The following is a 5,864-nucleotide window of genomic DNA, read 5'->3' as shown; positions in this document are numbered from 1 at the left end:
CACCTTTCATGACAATAAAAACACAGCTGTTGTTAAATCTGTATTTGTTTGGTTTATCTCTATTTCTTTGCTCTTTCTCTCCATAGAAACAGAAAGGGCCGTTGTCAAAGGGTTTTATATCATCAATCTCCAAAGAGCAGTCTCCTTCATTCAGGTTTCCCAGAATTTTGGTCCGATCCTTGAAGTGGTCCAAAACTTTACTGCGGGCATTGTGGTACACCATACCCCCAGATTTTTTGTACCAGATACCACGAGTCAGGGGCTGATCCTCATCGTCCTGGAAACTGCAGGGGATGACCACACAGGACCGAGTCAAGGCATTGAATCTGACAGGGACGTCAGCAGCCAGGACACGGAAAGCTGTTGGAGGGGGAAACAGGACCACTTAAACTTAATAAGATGCCGTCAGAAATTACAGGATATTCAATACAGAAGACATGAAAGTTATACAGATATACAAAACTGACAGGCTTAAATATGAAATAATGCACACAAAGATGAAGAAAAAATAAGCAGGAAATCAGTTTGTCTTATTTCCTTGTAAGGAAAAAGAAGGTGAACTCACTATCTGCCTCATTCAGTTCTTCTTCAACCGGTACATATTCTGTAAAAAGGAATAAATAAATAAATTCATTTAAATGTTATCATCAATAAACAGTCATCTTTGATTAGAAGCTAAGCAATAAACCCAAGAGAAAGCCATAACTTTAACTGGATTAAAGAAAGCAGTCATTATTTACTGGCCAACATTTTGTGCTGCAATTGAAGCTGTAAATCTGTCTGAGTCTGAGGTTTCTCCAGACACAAAATGTGCAGTGCAGGTCAGAGGTTTTCCGTTGTCTTCAAGGGAGCCAATAAACGTAAGATTGGACTCAGTGGTATACGTATTACTGGATATTTTTTTGTGCTTCGGTAAATACAGCATGTCCGAAAAGTTCCACTCAATTGTTGGGGTATTTGTCTTGCACTTGTAGGACACAGAACAAATTACACTCTTTGCCACTCCCTCTGTCAGCTCTCCTGGAGGTTCTACCATTTTGATTGTTTCAAATGGACCTAAGCAAAAACGATTGAAAATGTTTACTTGTAAAGAAAACTTAAAAATCTAATCAATTTAAACCACAACGTTTATATTCATACTCACATTCAACCTGCAGGAGGAGCTCACTTTTGGCACTTTGTCTACCAGGATATCTCACAGTACACTCCACCTTCTTGTGGTCTTCTTCCACATTCCAAGTTCGTTCTATCGTTCTTTCCCAAATGCCGTCTGACAACAAGGAGTCCACGGTGCGGTCTGTTCCAGGAATGCCACTCAGAGCCAGGACAGGAGGAGCAGAAGAACATGTATGTTGCACTTTACATGTAACCCTGCTCTGATTTCCCACCCTAGGAGCATCAATGATGCTCATTTGGGGTTCTTGTGCACGATTTATAAAGATACAAAGAGAATTATGTTAATCAATGTAGATATTTAAAGTACTGGTGAAAGAGTGAAAGGAAAAGTTAAACGTATATTTTTTTTACCTAAACATCAATTTTACTAAGAAATGAGAGACAAAAACAAGTTTCTTGCTGCAATGGAAATATCTGCAAGGGATGTGAATAATTGTGAGATTTATTTTGCTTAATCAAGAAGTTGTTTTTCCAGACATGTTTTGGTGTATGAAGTTCTGTTACGCTACTCTTGAAAGTTGATAAATAAAACAAATGAGTGCGTCTGCTGTGAAGTCAACCAACTGGACCTGAGTCGAACAAAGAAGGGCAACATTTAACCCTTTCATAGTGGTCACTACAGTGGACAGCAAATGCCGTTTTCTTGTGCTTTTTGTGGATTTTCATGTTATAAAGGCACACAGACCACTGAAGTGGACACTAATGCATCATAAAATACACTATCAACTACTGGCATCAGCTGGAAATGCAAGAAATTATTTTTGTTATGCCAACCGACCAGGTCCCTCCTTCTACTGTAGACGACTCTTGGAGGTAAAAATAACCCCTAAAGAACAAAACTACTGATACAATAACTTTGAGAAAAGTAGTTATAAGTCAAAATTATGGAAGTAAAAATTAATCAGTTGCATCAAATTTCAGATGGTATGTAATATTACGCCGTTCAAAAGAAGAAAACCAAAGTACCCAAAAACCAGAGGTGCAGGAGCAAATGTTTAAACCAAAACATCTTGATGTAAAGGTATCTGAAAGAAACAAATGAGATGCAGTAGTATTACTCATTGAAGCAACTTATCATTAAAGATAAAAACAAAATCTTTGTACCATTTAAAGTCAACCAAATTTAGTTTAATTTTAATTTCTTTGCAGTTAAAATGTTCCAAGGCTGTAAAAAGACTGGTACCCATCTTTAATAAAGCTTTCTATAGTTTCTTTCTGTTCCCCTTTTTTTGTTTCCTCCTGACTAAGTTCTCATCTTAAAAGCAAATGAGAAAGAGGACTTTGTCGTGTGGGTTGTGCTTTGCATGCATGAGCTCAAGTAGTTCTGTCTCACTACTTATTTACCATGCCTCTCATTTCTACTGTCTTGATCAAAATCTTAAGATCAGGTGAAGAATTTCAAGTATTTGCAATGTGTACTGGTGGATCCTTATTAGCTCAAAAGTACTAAAATCAAAAAAAAAAAAAGAAAAACAAACAAAAAAACGAATAAACAAAAAACAAAAAAAACAAAGACAGGAGCAAAAAGGGTGGAAAAGTGATGACATGTCTAGGGGCCCTGACCAACAGGGGCCCTCTACAATTTATTTATTTATTTATTGTTCATAGAAATAAAAAATAAAAAAATTGGGGCCCTGTCAATTACAAATTTAATCATATTGTATTATCGAAGATTGTTTTTAGCAATAAAAATGTAATGTTCCCACCCTCAGACCAAAAAATACACATCCATATTTCCCCTGAACCCCCAACCCCCCCAGCATGACATGGTTCGTTCTTGCTTGGAGCGCTTCACCTTGACGCTGTTAGCAGCAGTCAGTGGAAGACACGAACGATTGTGGTTGTTAATATGCTGCTAAGAACAGTTATAAAATCAGGTGTTCAAAAAAAAAGAGAGAGAAGGAGAAAGAGAAAAAGGCAAGAGTGTCAATTTATAGCTCAGTTTTTCTCCGAGAGGCGAGTAGACTGTATGAGATTATCAACCATTCAGCATTGTTAGCTCAGCTACAGACTACTGATTGCCTCCATTTTTCACAATGTGGTGGATGCTCCTGCCACCACCACATCATGTTAGTATTTATTTCTTTATTAGTATAGTTTATAGTTTGTTTAAGTTGGCTATTTCATTTAGACATATATTTTCTAATGGGTGCACGCTTTAGTTAATGTCTGACTGAATGGTTCATTTATACTTGTGTTTTTTGTTTGAGGTGCCGCTTATAGGAACCAGCTGGTGGAGGAACCTGGGGCAAACCATCTACCAATTACTGAAAGACTGAAGGGGCAGACTTCAAGTTGATTTTTATTTAATTTTGTCACTTAAATATTCACTTATTGTTTGTGCTAAGTTAAAGTTAGTTTGCTTTATTTGTTTATAGAATGCTTTAGTTAATTTTGTATTTATTTGTTCTTTTGTTAGGTCAGACCTCCCTCAAGTGATAGATTTAGGTTACTCCACTCCTATTTAAGCAGCCTTTGTTCTTTGTTTGGTAGGTCAGTTTTTGTTTTGTGTTCACTTAGAGTTCAGTTGACCTCAGTTAATTTGGATCCAAATTTGCTATTTATCTTTTGATTTATTCTAGCTTTAAATCTTTATGCTTTGTTAATGATTTTTTTTTTTTTTTAAGAATTAAATGGAAACCTTTTTCTACTTTGAACATTTTTTGTCTTCGTCTGAGTCTGGTCCCTCACACTCTAGCATTTAATGAATTAAGGAATTAAATTACCAACATATTCATATACGTATTTAACTTGTCCCTGTACCTTTTACCACTTAACAACAGATGATTCAGTCAGCAGCAGCTCTAACCCACGTCCCTCCTTATCTGCCCTCTCCTAAGTGAAATTAAAGCTGCAGTATGTAACTTTTATATAAATATATTTTTTCCACATATTTGTTAAAACTGTCATTATGTTGTGACATTATGGTATGAGAGGTAATCTGTGAAAAATCTTTTTCCTCTGCTTTCCCCCAGTGCTCTCGAAAAACAGCTAGTCAGTAACAGGAGAGGTTTAGTGCTGTCAATCACGATCTCATGTGGCTCATCCTTCCTCCCCTTTGCTCTGTGCTATTCTGCAGCTAGCATAGCCTGTTGTAAATGCTTAGTCTAGTAAGCATAGATACCAATGGTAGCAGATAAACGATTTTCCTGTAACAATAAGTTGTTTCTCCACCATTAGCACATTTAGCAGTGAGTGAATGGGGTTGATTGACAGTGCTAATAGTGTCCTACTGGTTTTGATTGGTTGTTTTGGTCAGAACGGTGCATTACTTTAACCAGTAATAGTAGTTCACGAAGGAGGTGGAGGAGATTGATTGTTTTCACAGATCATTTGTCTCATAACAAACTGTCACGACATGATGACAGCTTTAACAAATATGGAGAAAACATGTTTTTTTTTAATTAAAGATATGTTCTGCAGCTTGAAGAAAATGCAACTACATAGCATTTTTTGAGAAGTCTTGGATTGCTTCATGGATATTTTGCATGTTGCCTATGACTGTTGCTCATGGGGAGAGACATTTCAGTAATCTAAAAGTAATAGAAAAAAATTAAGCAACCTACTTGCATACTGTATGCAGACTGTGTGCATACTGAATTTTACTCTTATTTGTAAAATTCATGAGCAGTAAATATTGTACTAGTTATCAGTATTGGACCAAAGAAAGCAAGGCAGTTGCAAGCCTTTGAAATTGTGACGATTTCGATGGGTTAGATAGACTCAAGAAATTGCAACAGCAGCTGCGTGAAGGGGCCCCAATTTAAGTTTTTTGTCAGGGGGCCCAAGATTCCTGGCAGCGCCCCTGCGTCCACCCCTCCACAAACCGCGGGGGAGGGGGTAGAGTCATGCCCTTTCTGAAGGCATCTTTTTTATTTATGTATAGTAACATCCTCATCAGCTTACTGGAAACACTTGCAACATGTTTAAAAACTTTATTTTTATGTGAGCAGCAACAGAAGTTGGGCTACTCATTGCTGATCTCATTTTTGAACCCTTTATGTTCTGCTTTTTATTGGTAAACTTTCTCAAACTTTATAGAAATGCAGTATGCAGTATGTTTAAATCTCATTTATAATAAATTACCAACTCCGTTGCAGTTTTTTATTCTTTCATTTTAAAGCTTACTTTAAAAAAGTGGTTGTTATTCAGCAGTGCGAGATGAAACTAGCTGTAACACATTTCTCTGAATTAAGATATTGATCAGGAGTCTAGCTGTATAGATCTATTTATTCAATATTCTCTGTTTTTTGTGCTCTCAATTAAATTTCTGAGAGCTAGCGGACAAAATGGTGACAGGCAACAGTTGGTAACTTCTTTCGTTGGCCTCTGTCTAAGCTACGCCCCAAAGAGGGCATTCCCTAGTGTGTCATTTCCTCAAAGCTCTCATTTGCATTTCCTACCATGTCATTTCCTGTAGGTTTCGCTTAGCTTTGGCTTAACAACTAACAAAGATAGAAGGAAAACACAGAATTATTTATTCCCAACATGTATTCATGAACAAACCCAGCTCAAACACAAATATTACACCATATTGTAGCCATTGTAACACAAAAATCAAACTATCCAGATTATTCTTTGCACTTTTACAAAGCGAACTTCCTAATTATATCCTAAATGTACAGTTTTTTTTCTTTTATTTAATCTCTGCTGAGCACATCAAATAAAATTTAATAGCATTATCATTC

This window comes from Poecilia formosa, unplaced genomic scaffold (genome assembly GCF_000485575.1).
Source record: "Poecilia formosa unplaced genomic scaffold, Poecilia_formosa-5.1.2 Scaffold105, whole genome shotgun sequence".
NCBI lineage: Eukaryota > Metazoa > Chordata > Actinopteri > Cyprinodontiformes > Poeciliidae > Poecilia > Poecilia formosa.
The sequence above is the reverse complement of the archived record's forward strand: the minus strand, read 5'-3'. Positions refer to the sequence as shown.